We start from the raw sequence: 16229 nt of genomic DNA, 5'->3' as shown, positions 1-16229 counted from the left end.
CTGCGGCAGCAGATGTTGCCACATTGCTCATTGCCCATCCTTACCTTCATCTCATTTGAGGCACCCTGAATGACAGGTCTGGTGTTCTGCTGTACTCTTGCTAGAGCTCAAGGTGAGAATTCTGTCACAATGCCACTCTGTTCATGCTCCTCCTCCCCTAACCTGCTAACCTACCCAAACACCATGTGCAGCAACTTCCGGTGGTCTGCGGACGGAGTTCTCAGCAATGTAATATGATCAAAACAGTAGTTGGGAAGTCTTCTGAGAACTGATGGTGGTCCTTTGTGTAGTGTTCTCCAATAGTATGTTGAAGACTGGCCAGAATACATCTCAATCAAGTGATCTTTGTTAAGCTTTAAAATAAAAACCCTCTATGCACAGTGCACATGTGTGATATAAGTGTAGGTAGTTATAGTTAGGACCGAGTTTCCATAGGAAAAGCATTTTTTTGTTTTGACAATAACTTTGGCACCCCTTGACGAATCTTCACAAAATATTCAAGATCAATATGACCCTCACTTCCGCTGCTATCTTGTACATTTTGGGCTAATCAGTCAAGCAGGGACCGAGAACAAGGGGGTGCTTAAAAGCAAGTTTTCCCCATTTAAGTCCCATGGGACCTTTAGACACGGCTACAACCCGAACTGCTGAACGAAAATACACCAAGTTTGGCAGGAAAGTAGATGTTGGTCCAGGGATGTGCCCTTGTTATTTGGTGTAAATCCGTTCAGTCATTTTGGAGAAATCCAAATAAACCTCCAGTTGTATATATAGGGACGCGGTGGATACGCGAACCTTCCCCGATCTCATGCTGAGATCGGATTGGCTTCCAATATTTCAAACTAAGAAGAAGAAAGATTTAAAGAGGGCAGGGTAGAAACACCCTGACCCCCTAGGCCCTTGGGGGCTCCCAGGGCCAACAAATCGGCGCAAAGTTATATAATAATATCTGGGGGGACTGCAGCCGCCCCAGGAACTGCCACCTCCCCGGGGCACTTGTTTTTGTTTTATGAAAATGCTGGGGAGGCCCTCCCCGCTGCCCCGGGGACCGTCACCTCCCCGGGGCTCAAATATAATAATTAAGGTGGTCCGTTGCGGAGCCCCCACCCCAGGGACCCTCACTTCCCCGGGGCTTAATTCACAAAGGAGGGGGCACACGGCCCCCCTCCAGAAGCCCTACATGGCCCTGGGGACTGCCACCCCCCAGGGCTGGCTCCAGCAATGTCCTGGGGTGCCCACCCCTGGGACATTGCAATTTGTTATTGCTTGGCAGGAGCACGGCTCCCGCAAGCCATAGCAATCTCTCTGCTTTCAGCAAGTGAGAGCAAACTTACTCTCGCTTGCCCAAAGCAGAGCAGTGTCTGTTAACCGAGCAGGGAAGCAGACACATTGCTTTGACACCCAGGATGTTGCATGTTGGCCGCTCCCTGGGTGTCAAAGCAATGCCAGCTCCCACAGGAGGCGGGGACCAGGCAGGGACTGCTGGGGCCCTGAGGCTCCCACACCCGATTCCCAACGTCAAAAATGTGGGTGCCCTGGGTGGGACCAGGGTACCCACACTACAGGCTGAATCCCAGAGGAAGGCTTACACCAGGCCGAAACCAGGCCAAGAGGGGGGTGCCACATGGCCCCATCCCATGTTTGCTTATAAATAAAATTGTTTTAAATGGGGCGGGCCCGGGGATGGGGTCCCCGTGGCTAAAATGGCCAGAGAGGGGGTGCCACTCCCCACTGTAAATAAATATTTACAAAGAAAAGGTTGAGCCCCGTGGGATAGGGCCCCCGGGCAAAAAATGGCCTAGGGAAGGGGGGGGCACACAGCTCCCATTCCTAATACAAAAAAAGGAAAATAATATAAAAATGAAAGGCTGGGCCCCGGGGAATGGGGTCTCCGGGTATGAAATCAGCCTGGGAGGGGGCAACGCGGCCCCCTCCCTATCTCTTAAGATAACACATTTTAAAAAAGGACAAAAAAAAAGTCGCGGGTGCCCTGCCCCCTTTCTCCACCACTCTGCAAACGCACCTTCTGGCATCCTGATGGTTGGGGAATGAAGTCCCCTTTGCTGCTTAGGGTCCTAAGGGGACAACAAGGCCTCTTTTTACCTCCAGTATGCCCCACAGTGGGATGCGGACAGGTGATCAGAGGCCATGCCCCCTTTCTCCACCACTATGCAAATGTGCCTTTCGGCGCACTGCTGGTGGGAGGATGAGATCCCTTTGCCTCCTGAGGGCCTCTGGCCTAAAGTGGACTTCTTCCCTAACCAGCAGTGTGCCAGAAGGTGCGTTTCCAGAGTCATGGAGAAAGAGGGCGTGGTCTCTGATGACCTCTTGCAGTCCAGCTGTGTGGGTTTTACTGATGGTAAAAGGAGGGCTAGTTGGCTCCCAAGGACCCTCAAGAGCAAAGGGGGCCTCACCCACCAACTAGTAGTGTGCCAGGAGGCATGTTTGCAGAGTGGTGGAGAAAGGGGGCGTGGCCACTGAAAACCTCACAGCAAACCCACTGTGTGGGACTTGCTGGAGGTAACAGGAGGGGTAGTTGGGCCCTAAGGACCCTCAATATCCGAGGGGACTTCATCCACCTACTAGTTGTGCATCAGGAGGCGCATTTGCAGAGTGGTGGGAAAAGGGGGCGTGGCCTCCTAGTAGGTCTCAGCAATCCTGCTGTGTGGGGCTTATTGGAGGTAACAGGATTGGTAGTTATCTCCTGTTATCTCCAATAACTCCCACACAGTGGGATTGCTAAAACGTGTTTGGAGGCCATGATCCCTTTCTCCACCATTCTGCAAATGCAGTGCATCGTGCACTACTGGTTGGGACATGAAGTCCACTTTACTCCTGAAGGTCCCTGTGGGCCAAGAAACCCTCTTGTAAGTCCTACACAGCAGGATTCCTGAAAGCTGATCGGAGGCCCAGCCCCCTTTCTCCACCACACTGCAAACACGACAACTAGTTAAAAAACCATAGAAATTCACTGAAATACCCAAAGGTTACAGGGACGTTATAATTAGGAATTAGTAAAAGCCTAAGACACTCACTGAAAAAAACAAAGGTTACAGGGACATTATGGTTAGGGAATTTAATTTAAAAACCTTAGTAATTCACTGAAAAAACAAAGGTTACATGGATGTTATAGTTAGGGTTAGATTTCACTAATGCAAAACCAGATTAATTCTGCAGTTATAGTTACCTGAGCTAACTATGACTCACACCCCCGCAATGCACTACTTATTTGCTCACATATTACATCACTCATGACATCACTCTTAACACAATCCACAGAGCCACAGACACACCTACTTACACCCCCATACAACCTCTCCTACGACCATTCACACCCGTACAACCACTGACATACCCATTCACCGACCTCTAGCAGTACTCAAACACCTACTCACTCCTCCATAGAGCCACTCACATAACCATTCATACAGCCACTCACAGAACCCTTCCCCCACCCATACAGCCACTCATACAACCAGTTATTCACCAACACAGCCTGTCACATCACCACATACTCACCCATAAAGCTACTCACACACCCACTTATTTGCCTACAGTCACACACCCACTCACTCACACAATCAGCCTGTTAACACAGCTCCTCACTCACCCATAATAGCCTTCATATAGTCACTCACACAACCACTTACATACCTGTTCACACATCCATACAAGCACTCACACATACCTGTACTTACCCATACAGCCATTCACAAAGGCACTCACCGTCCAATACAGTCACTCATACACAAAGCCACTTAACAAAACACCTACTAAAACAGCCCCTCACTCACCCAAACAGCCACTTATACACCCAGTCACTCACTCATATAGCCATTCAGGCACCCACTCACTCACCCATATAGCCACTACACACCCACTTACCTAGTAATAGAGCCACTTATACCGTCACTCACCCACCCATACAGCCACGGACTCACCCACTCACTCACCAATACAGCCACTCACACAGGTTCTCTCACCCACACAGCTATTCACACAAATACTTATACACCCATACAGCCACTCACACACCCATAGACAAAAGGATACATACAATCACACAGCCACTCACATGATATATAGTAAAGGTAGTATCACTCATTAGTAGTACACCTAGTATACTGCGTTAACTTATGTAGTACCTTAGTATATATGCGTAACAATCATAAACTCTTACAAAATACTTACATCCACTGGATGGTGTCATTAGTGATGTCATCAGTGATGTCATTTGAGATGCCATCAGTGATATCATCAGTGATGTCACTGACCATATCATGAGTAATGTGAGGTCATAAGCAGTGCATTGCGGGGGAGTAAGTTATAGTTAACTCAGGTAACTATAACTGCAGAATTTCTCGTTTTGTGCAAGTGAAATCTGATCCTAACTATAACTCCCTATAATCCTGTAACTTTTGTTTTTTTCAGTATATATATATATATAGTGCCCTCTTGCTACCGACTACTATGCAATAAAAGAACCTGTGAAGCGCATCTGTTGGTCCGTCTCCTCTGTTCCCTCGCCGACCTGACCTCTGGGCTGACTCGGAAGTGGTGTGTGGAGTTTTCGCGTATATATACATATATATATATATATATATCTATACATACACACATTACCTACTGGCTGTAGCCAGTATGTAGTTAGTTATAGTTAGTTAGGACCTATTTTTCCATAGGAAATCCGCAACATTCTATTTCCAATAACTTTGGCCCCGATTGACAAATGTTCGCGAAGGTTTTAAAACTCATGTAGCGCTCCGGTCCGCTCCTATCCTGAATGTCTCGGGGTGATTCGTCAAGCAGGGGCCGAGAAAAGAGGGGGTCCCAAAACGTGTTTTCCCATGCAATTTTCCATAGGAACCTTTAGTCTCAGCTACAGCCCGAACTGCTGAACGGAATTACACCAAATTTGGCAAAGAGGTAGCCCTTGGTTCATAGCCGTGCCTTTTGGTTAAATGGTGTAAATCTGTTCAGTAGTTCCTGAGAAAATCAAAAGTAAAATCACATATATATCTATGGGCGCGGTAGATCCGCGCACCCTAAGCGCACCCTGCCGAGCATGAGCTGTATGCTAATTGTCTGTCACTACTCCAAACCAGGAAGTGTTGGCAGCCATCTTGTGCCTTGGTAGAACCGAGGCACAAGAAAACAGAAGGAAAAACGCGCAAAACGCAAAAAGGGGGTAGGGTAGAAACACCCTGACCCCCTGGGACGAATATGCATCATGACTGTAAAACACTCTTTGGAGTTTCCTGACCACTCTTCTAACATTTCTGGGTCCAAAAAGACAATGTGAGATTCATTACCACTTTTTCTAACAGTGCTTTCAAGATTAGAAAGTTGTTTATTTAAAATTGGCACGTCCTACAGCGTGATTATATTCTGCAGAAATATTTGAATGATACACCGCAAATCTCATTTCGGAGAAGTAGATCACTCAAAGATGAATCGTGTAAAAATGCCATATCAACTTCAGACAGTAGCAGATCTAATTGCAATGTAGGCTTTAGAACCTGCAAACATTGCAAAGCTTGTGCCAACAGTACTGATTGTAAGATATTGAGAATATCCAATACCAAACGAGAATTTGTTATTAGGGGGAATTTTACATGCGAAACAGACTACTGTATTTATTGCCTAATCTGCCCTTGTGGTAAATTTTATACAGGTCCATCGAGCTAAAAAAAGAGTTCTGGAACATTTACGTACCATCAGACATAATGATGTACAGTATCCAGTCGCCCGCCACTTTTTTAAGATGCATTAGCAAAATGAAAAACTGTTATCTTATGTGGTGATATATGCAATCGCACAGCAGGAGAGGGGAGGTGACAGAGAACGCCAGTTGAGGCGTATGGAGTCAAGGTTTACCATTGACTTCGACACCCTGATACCTGTAGGTTTGAACTCTAGTGAGGAGATGGCTGTACATTTGTAATTGAATATATTTGTTCTATTCTGGAAGTTTCAGAGATATAAGGATTGGATTATAGAGAAGATTTTTTCTTAGGACCATTGTGTTTATGATGGTAATTTCAATTTTGATATGAGAAGCAAGAAGTAAACAAGAAGTTTCTTTTTCTCTTTTTAATGTTCACACAATTAGGAAAGGAGAGCGCCAGGACAGCAATTAGGAGCATCACTGAGAAGGCTTTCAGTGAATTAGAACTACATGATGTAATATGCTGGTTTACGGTGCTGTGTTTTCCTTTTTTTATACTGCATGTATGATACTAATACATAGAATAGTCGGAAGAATAGTCCACTTTAGCATGACTCCCTTAGCAGTGTTTAACTACCATATATTAAATACAAATGTGTATTTTTAGCCGAAATAAAGAGCAAATTTAGTAGTTGGCATCATGAAGAAGTGCCGGACACGGTAAACTGCATCTGCCCACTAGGGCGTAATTGAACTGGCTGTACAATGCATTGAATCTAATGTAATATAATTTATGAGTACAATATGGATTTAATACCTGAATTGTATTTTCAGATAAATGTATGCAACTAAAACATTTTATCCACATATTAAAAATGTGCTGACTATGAAATCTGCTCATGCAAGCTACTTCAAAATGGCGTCAGTGTTAGACTTTGAACATACTGGTCTAATATAGTCCTTCCTTTGTGTTATTAACAACATTGTATGTAAAGAGGGTGCAATAGAGTTTTCGCCATACCACGAACAAGCTACAAGGGAAACGCGTTGGTGAGGCGTCACCTTGCCTTAATAAATCTTGAAGAAGCACTCCTAGGAGTCCTTGATTTCTTTCTCTAAAAACTGAGACTTTGTTTTTTGATATATATATATGATATATATGGCCAACATGATGAGAGACCTAAAAACCTTCGAGAGAAGATGCAGACTCACAGAATACTTTTACAATAATTCTAATGTTGGTCTGCCAAGCTACCTTCCAGATCCATTTAAGAAGTTCCGCCATCCCAAATCATGGACTCCTCAATGTGGTAGAAATCCTGTTCTTGATACATACATTTTATCCATCAACAAACACATCAAGGAATCAACACCTAAAAGGATTTTTGATAACATTAGCAAAGAAGAAAGAAAAGCTCTTCATCTCCTTCAACAGAGAATGGAAGTCATTATAAAACCGGCAGACAGAGGTGGTGCAGTGGTTGCCATGAAAGTAAGTGATTATATTGAGGAAGGAATGAGACAACTAATGGATACCAACACTTACAAACCTTTAGAAACTGATCCCACTGAAGATTTGAACAAAGAAATTAAAAACATGCTTGTAAGGTACAGGTGCTTAAACCTCATTGATGAAAGAACAGCAGTTATACTTGTTCATCCCCTACCAAGACCTGGGAGATTTTATATGCTTCTCAAAATTCACAAAATGAACAATCCTGGCCGGCCCATCATCTCTGGCAATGACACCGCCACTGAGAGACTATCTTTATTTGTTGACCTGCACCTCCAGCCCATTGTACAGGAACTTCCATCATTTGTTAAAGATACCAGTCACTTCCTTCAGATTATTGAAAAATTAAACCAAACCTACACATTTGATGATGATACTTTTCTGGCTACATTTGATGTTACTGTGTGAACAAAAACCCTAGGCAGTCAACACAAATGGCAAACAAGTAATATACAATGACGCAAAAACTTAAAGTAAGAAAAAATTGATTTAAAAATGATCATATTTTTAATGGAAACGGTTAAAAATCATACATGTAGATGGCATAACCATCACCGCACGATGTAAACAAAGGGCTTAAAAAACATGCATATCATACATTATTATTCAAAATACACAAATACAAATTCATATCACTAATTTTTATAAAAATGCACACTGTGGCGAGTGAAACTCAAAGGAGTGAGACTCAACGCGCGTTTCGGCGTAAAAACGCCTTCTTCAGGAGTCACAAGGAGTAGTGATGTCTGAAACACACATATAGAAAAAGGAAAGACAGTCTGTTATACTTCATGTTACACTATTTATACATTTCATAAAAAAGACACTAAAACGTGTATTCATAAACAAGAATAAACCAAGGCCTAAGTAATCACTGTCAAAATATCAAATCCAATATCTTGTTGCCAAAACCAATTTAATAAAAACATAAACATGGAGATTGTGCCATGCACAAAAACTAAGGGAGGGGATGATGAATTCAAGGTTACATGAATTAATTGAAAAAATAAACAGACATGTTTAAACACAAATTAGTAAAATAGGCCAATGCTGATACACAATATAATAAAAAAATATAATTTGTGGCGTTGAAATAATTAAACTCGATATTCACAAATATAATATTGATGACTGTAGTAAGTTGACATTCATAATGGTTGTGAGAACTCTTTCCTTTTTACATAAATGCTTATTAGAGCTACACATATATAATGCCGGTCAAATTACTCACTATTATTAGAGGTTTGACCGAAACTGTATGCAGGATGCAAACGATCAGTTCTTGGGCATTTCGAAAAATACCTAAATCGCCACAACAGTTGTTTTCCTAGGATATATAAAATAGTAAAGAACAGAAACTCAGATCCTGTAGTGTGCAAATTCTGGGATATATGAGCAGAGAACTAATGTTATAGAAAGGTAGACATTCCATTGATAAACACAGACATCCGGAACGTAAAACCGGACAGCATAACAAAGGGGGGGCTACATTTGATGTTACATCATTATACACCAATATACCACATGAGGATGGGCTTATGGTGTTATCTGAAGCTCTTAGTAAAAGAACTGTGAAAAAACCATCAACAAATGTGTTTACCAACTTTGCTAGAGTTATCCTTAAATCCAACAATTTTACATTCAATGGTAAACACTATCTGCAGATACAAGGTACTTCCATGGGTACTCGGATGGCTCCATCCTATGCAAATATCTTCATGGGCAAACTAGAGAACAGTATACTTGCTACTTCTAACATCAAACCACTGGTATGGGTACGATACATTGATGACATATTTATAATATGGAATGCAGGAAGTAGAACATTGGAACAATTTACAGCTAATATCAACAATATCCATCCTACCATCAAATTTACCAGCAGCAATACCAAACAGAAGCATCATCTCCCTTTTCTGGATGTGCTAGTCACCATTCATGAACACAAAATTACAACTGATCTGTACCACAAGCCTACAGATGCTCATTTGTATCTAAACTGGACTTCATGTCACCCTCATCACACTAAACTGAACATCATCTACAGCCAAGCACTCAGAATAAGACGCATCTGCAGCAATGAGGAAACCTGTAAAGACCATTTACAGGAGCTTGATACATTATTTAGAACGCGAGGCTATCCTCTGCATATCATACAGCAACAAATTGACAAGTCTTTGCAGTTACCCAGAGAAGTACTTATTTGGAATACCAACGCCAGAAACAAAAGTGACAGAACTCCATTTGCAGTTGACTATCATCCATCAGCTCCCAACTGCATATATATATAATGCAAAAAACATTTCCCTTACTTGTGAAAAATTGCAAAAGGTTTTTCCAAAACCGCCAGTCATTGCTTACCGCAGAGCTCCAAATTTACGATCTCTTATTGTGAGAGCTGAACTCAAGCAAGCTATAACAAATGCAGGGGTTCATTGCTGTGACTCTAAAAGGTGCATCACGTGTGAATACCTTTTACAAACATCATCAGTTACTAGTTATGTTACCAGAAGGACCTATGCAATAAGGCAGCATCTTACATGTCGCTCAACATGCATTATTTATGTGATTCAGTGCCAACGGCAAAGCTGTAAAAAACAATATGTAGGCCAAACAGTGAATGACCTCCGCACACGATCCAGGAACCACAAATCAGCAATAATTAATAAGAAAATTGACCAGCCTGTAGCCAATCATTTTAAACTTGTGGATCATTCACTATCAGATTTGAAGATTTTCCCCCGTGGAACATGTCTCAAAGGAAGAACTACTGGACTACAGGGAAAACTTCTGGATGTACTGTTTAAAACCATTGCATCCAGATGGACTGAATATTACTGACAATACAACCTGATTACTGCATATCTCAAGAACTTTCAGGACTGCATTGATTCCACATTCTAAATGGAATCTTTACTCATGATGCTTTTTGAAAATTCAGCTGTGTCATCTGTGCAGCCACTGAGCTTACCATCTTGAAACTACCTGAGGAAGGCGGAAGCTGAAACGTTGTAGTGGAAATATATTTTTGTTCTTTGGTGAATCTATCTGTTTGAGTCACTTCTTTCTTGGATATATATATATATATATATATGTATATATCTTTATATAGAGAGTGTCCCTACCGTGCTGCTGTAACAGTGTTGATGCAGCGCCAAGTAATGCCTATTGTTGCAATGTTCTTTCAAGTGTATTAGCGTGCCGTCCTATTTGCACGTTATTTTGCACATGGTGTGAAAAAATAAAAAGGAACTTTTGAAAACTTACCTGCTGCTGTGCTGTGACTTCTGCCAGAAGGGAACCAAAGGGCTAGAAGATTCGAAGGAATATATATATATGTATATATCTTTATATAGAGAATGTCCCTACCGTGCTGCTGTAACAGTGTTTTTTTAAAAAAATCTGTTTATTGAATTCAAAGAACAAGAAAACAGAGAAACAAAACAAAAACAAGGCATTACGATACAAATGTGTCACCACGTTGCCCGGGGGGGGGGGGGGTACAGACATAAATCAAACATCAGAGCATACAGTGAGATTGGGGGGGGGGGAAGGAGACCAGAAGTAAACAAAATATCTAAATTCCTGCGGAGGAAACATCAGGTTGGGAGGAAGACAGGTCGGTATTAAATTCCGGAAAAGGGGGAGTACATATATCGCCACGGTATGTGTTCCATTGAGTCCAGATTTTCCCCCATTTGCGGGGCTTGCCACGGGAAACATAAACAGTCTTTTCTCTAAACATGCACCAGTCCATGTTTTGTTGCCACACCAGAATTGTCGGTGGCCTCTGAGCGCCCCACAGCTGAGCAATATCCCTCTTGGCAATCATGTTACCCAAGGTCACCCATCGAAGCTGCGCCTGATTATAGTCATTCGGCTCCCAGACATTCAGCAAACATCTCCGCGCTTCAGGCATTAACTGCACACCCGTGACCTCACTCATAACATCATGCACGCAAGTCCAGTAGCGTAGCACAGCAGGACATTCCCAAATAATATGGAGAAACGTGCCCACCATACCACAGCCACGCCTGCACAATCCATCCGCCGAGAACCCCATGCGTACCAGACGTGGACCAGTCACATACACCCTATGTAGAATTTTGAGCTGGACAAACCGGAGGCGCGCCGGGATAGCCACCTCCTTCGGAGAAGAGATCGCAGCCTGCCAGTCTTCGTCATCGAGTTCTAGACCATCACTCTAGTCCATAACTCTCGAAGGTTATCCAGCAGGTCAATCCTGGTATTAATTAATTTTTTATATATGAGCGAGATCGTGCTATCAGGGACATGCCCATCCAGTATCCGATCTTCAAGCGGGGACGCCTCCGGAATGTCCGAACCCAGGGGAAAAACAGACAGGACCGCATGCCGGATTTGCGCATACCGAAAGGATTCCCTATCATTCAGGTCGTACTCAACCTTCAGTTCCTCAAACGTCTTGACTCTACCCTTGATCCACACATCATCGACCCTGCTGATTCCAATCATGTCCCACCTATCAAAACCCTTCGACTGCCAGAGGGAGCCAAGCTTATCCGAAGCATAAAGCGTAGTAGCACGGGTAGGCTTGTCGGCCCATCCCGTGGCCGCTGTAGCACGATACCACACCTGTACCGCTGTTTTGGTGGGTCCTGTAAGAGATCCGCCGGCAGACTTCGCGTATAGAGCCCTGTTGTAATCTCCACCAGGTAGCAGCCATTTATCCATCGCAAAGGCCGGGTTCGGCGAAGGAGCGTAAGTGCCGTGGTTTATGGCCCCCAGCTGAGAGGCCCAATAGTAGCGACGGATGTCCGGGAGCGCGATGCCCCCATCGTACCAAGGGAGCGTCAGCTTCGAAAGGGCGATACGAGAACGGCCCTCCCATATCAATCGTCGCTGTAGACTGTCAATCTCCCGAAAGTAACCGGCTGGTACAATGTCAAGCGTGTTTTGAAGCGCATAAAGAAATCGGAGGAGCGACATCATCTTAAACAACGCCGATCGTCCCAGAGGAGAGAGAGGGAGCCTACCCCACGCTACAACATCAGCACGGAGACGCTGGAGAGGGGGCAGCAAATTGCACTCATATCGAAGCACAGGGTCCAAGGTGATAAAGATTCCCAGGTACTTGAATCCTTCCAGCGCCACCGAGATAGGACAGCCACGTGGCAGGAGAGGAGCCTCGCCGGAGAGGACATTAATGCAAGACTTCGACCAGTTGATGACAAGACCGGAGTTTTTACGGAAAGAAGTCAAAACGTCGAAAAGGACGATCAACGACTTCCGAGGCGACGTAAGGTACAAGAGTATATCGTCTGCGTACAGAGATACGCGATCCTCAAACTCCGGAGTCCATCTAATGCCCCTCAAAGATGGCTCCCATCTCAACCAAGCCGCCAGCGGCTCCAAAGCGAGGGCAAACAAGAGTGGGGACAAAGGGCAGCACTGACGCGTTCCCCTACCGAGAGCAAAGGAGGTCGAAACACGCCCATTCACCACTACTTGGGCTAAAGGGTCAGTGTAGAGCAATTTCACCCAGCTAATAAAAGCGGGTCCGAAACTGAATTTAGAGAGAACCGCCCAAAGATAAGGCCACTCAAGCGTATCAAACGCCATGGTGGCGTCCAAAGACGCCAAGATGGCCGGTTCACGCAAAGTTTCCGCTCGTGCAAGGACTCCATGCAGGCGCCGAAGGTTAAGTGCCGTATTGCAATGTGGTATAAATCCGGACTCGTCCGGGTGAACCAGATCGCTTATAACAGATACCAAACGATTGGCGAGCACTTTGGCCAGGATCTTCGGTTCAGCATTTATCAGAGAAATAGGCCTGAAGGAGTCGCAACGGTCACGTGGCTTACCTTCCTTATGGATAACCACTATGGAGGCCAATCTCTGATCAGGAGGAAGAGAGCCCGTCTCCAGTGATTCTAAAAACATCGACCGTAGATACGGCGCCAGCCCCTCCGGACGGAGCTTGTAAAGCTCAATGGGGAGCCCATCAGGGCCCGAGGCCTTCCCCGAGCGAATCGAGCGGATGGCGACCGCGATTTCGGCGGATTTGGCGGAGCCTCCAGCAGATCCCTCTCAGGGTCGGACAAGCATGGCAGCGAGATATCGCGTAGAAGCAAGTGGGAGTCCTGCTCAGGTCTATCGGACACAGGGGAGTACACTACCCGAAAATAATCCGCGAAACACGCAACAATTTCAGCAGGGTCAGTGATACTCACATCATTCACATCAACAATAACAGGGACCACCCGACTCGCACATTCCCTCCTATCCAACCAAGCAAGCAATTTACCAGCCTTATCTCCCACATCATACAAACGTCCCTGCTGTTCCCGACCCATCTCTTTCGCAGCGTCAGTCACCAGCGCTCTATAGTCAAGTTGTTTCAGACCCAAAAGGTGCAGCCTCTCCGGGGAGACCTCAGATTCCAACTCCCCCTCAAGAACGGAGATTTCATTTTCAAGACGGACAACCTCCTCCCGCTTACATCTCTTAACGTTGCCTATCGATGAGAGGGCCTGGCCCCGAATTACAGTTTTGTATGCTTCCCGCAATGAGACAGAAGAGGACACAGAACCCACATTTTCAGCAAAGTAGTGATCAATCGCTTTAATTAGTTCCGTTCTGACCTTGGGATCACGGAGGTACCATGGGTTGATCGGGGCCACCCTACCCTCCGATCCCAGGTGTGGGTCCACAACCATCCACAGTGGGGAATGATCCGAAATACCCCTAGCAAGATGTTTCACCTCCCTTATGAGGGATGCCTGGGAGGAGGGCATCAACACGTAGTCCAGTCTCGAAAGACTGCCATGGGCCCCAGAGTGAAAAGTATATTGCATTTGCCCAGGGTGATGCAGGCGCCAGCAATCGGCTAATCCCAACGCCTCCAGGAAGTCCCCCAACCAGAATGGAGACTTCGCGAGGTCACGGGGAGGGTAACGATCAAACATCCCAGACACTACAGAGTTGAAATCCCCACCCACTACAAGCAGACCCTCGGGGACTCCCAAGATCACTCTTCCCAGGTCGGCATAGGTAGTAGTCTGGAGGCCTGGCGGTATATAGACCGAGAGCAGAGTGATCACTCTCCCCTCCCAGCGCCCCACAATGGCGGCGTATTGTCCCTTATCATCCAGTATAATGTCGTCAACGACTAGAGGGAGGGAGTTCCGAACCAGAATGCCCACCCCCCTGGAGCCAGAAGTGAAACCTGAGTGCGCAATAAGACGATAGCCACGCCTATTCATTGCAAGGCACGTATTACCAAGCAAGTGCGTCTCCTGAAGCAAAACCACATCAGGGGACAGACGTCGCAGCAGCTGCAAAACTACCCCCCGCTTAATTCTGTCTCCCAACCCATTAACGTTCCAACACAGTATTCGTAGTCCCCTACCCCCCATCCCAGAGGCCACCCCAAGTCCCCCCCCATATCAGACGCGACACTGTAAAACAGAAGATCATCGATACTATGCCTTGATTAAAACAAAGAAACGCAAACCGTAACCCCTCAACCCCCCAAAACATCATACCCCCCACCCCGCACCCCTGCGTATGACTCAAAAGCCACCCCAACTTGCAGTGTGCCTGTCGCCCTGACATACAACTATTCTACGAAAAGAACCCCAGAGGAGGAAGACTCACCCAACCCCCACCCACACCCCATTCAGACAACACAGTAGCGAGCAATAGTAGCATAGCATCAAACCACTGCCGAAAGTCAATACGTAGGTCCGGGAGCCGATTTCGCTCCCTATTCCTGCCCCATCGGGCCGCCCTCTGCTCCACCGGAGTGTTCAGAATGATCAGATTGCTCCCGTCCCGGGGGCAGTGTGTCCAACCAGTCACTAGCTACTCCAGGATGCTCAAAGAAAAATGTTCTGTCATTGTGGACCACACGTAGTCGGGCCGGGAAAAGCATGGCATATTTCATGTCTCTGTCCCTCAGTCTCTTTTTCACCCCCTGGAATCCAAGTCGCTGCTTCTGAACCTGCTGGGTGAAGTCCGGGTAGAAGCTGACTGTGGTGTTCTCATACGCTGTAGGGCCCGACATACGTGAAGCTTGCAGGATCGCATCCCTGTCCCGAAAGTTAAAGATCCGAGCAATGATGGGACGCGGAGGAGCTCCCAGCTTAGGCGGGCCACCCGGGATCCTGTGTGCACGTTCTACTGCAAAAAACTTGCTGAGGCCCTTGGGCGCTAAATGATTCAGGACCAGGTCCTCCACCAGCAGGTCCACCGATGATGGTTCCATCGTCTCCGGAACACCGACCAGACGGACGTTGTTCCGCCGAGCACGGCCCTCCAAATCGTCTAGGCGTCGAGAGAGGTAGTCACGGGCAGACCGCAGGTTACCGACCTCTGCCTGTAAATCGGAGACGTCGGTAACAAGAGTAGACGTCTTCAGGTTGAGGGATTTGACCTTCTCATTAGTCTTCGCAAGATCTGCCCTGATCAGGGTAACATCTATTGCGACCGCGTCCAACTTGTGGGTCAGGGCTTCATACTGTTGTCCCAGTGTGGCCTTCATCCCGGCAATGGCGTTCATGACGTCCTTCAACGACAGATCTTCACCCATCGGGGATTCGTCTCCAAAATTGGCCGGGGGTTTACTCAGGACGCCCGGAGAGCCCTTAGCGAGGGTATATCTGTCCATAACGTTAGACTGCACGGGACCTCCTCGAGTTGCCGGTCTGGTCTTGCGTTTTTCTCCCTCGGGCTTGGTGGCCAGTTTGGGTCGTGCGCCCCGGAGGGTATTCTGAGACCTAGTAAGAATGGCTACACTCGATGCGCCCGCAGCAACTTGGAGAATAGGTTGAGGGTCAGCCACCAGGCAAGGAGCAATGAAAGTCCGGATCGCCAAGCAATGATGCGTGGTTAGAAAGAAAGCAATAAACCAGGGCGACCAAGGCAAAGTCAAAGAGGTCGAAGCACGAGAATCAAAACTGAAAGTAGAAGACCGGGCAAGGGAGACTCGCATGAGCCGTTGTTATTCAATTACTACCCGGCTGGCAGAGAAATCAAGCCCGGGGCAGTACCATGGAGCAGGCCGAA

General features: G+C 46.1%; 1 long non-coding RNA gene across 1 annotated transcript in view; it reads right to left on the bottom strand.

Moving 5' to 3' along the window:
- Window positions 1-7759: 7759 nt before the first annotated feature.
- LOC144824419 (uncharacterized) overlaps window positions 7760-16229 on the bottom strand; it is a 34372-nt gene continuing 25902 nt past the window's right edge. The window contains exons 2-3 of the long non-coding RNA XR_013608940.1: window positions 8413-8508; window positions 7760-7927 (exon numbers count right to left, since the gene is read on the bottom strand). This is a non-coding gene — a long non-coding RNA (uncharacterized LOC144824419). The remainder of the gene's footprint in view (window positions 7928-8412; window positions 8509-16229) is intronic.

The sequence above is a fragment of the Lissotriton helveticus genome, chromosome 3_1, assembly GCF_964261635.1.
Source record: "Lissotriton helveticus chromosome 3_1, aLisHel1.1, whole genome shotgun sequence".
Classification (NCBI taxonomy): domain Eukaryota; kingdom Metazoa; phylum Chordata; class Amphibia; order Caudata; family Salamandridae; genus Lissotriton; species Lissotriton helveticus.
This window is presented reverse-complemented; position numbering and strand designations above follow the sequence as displayed.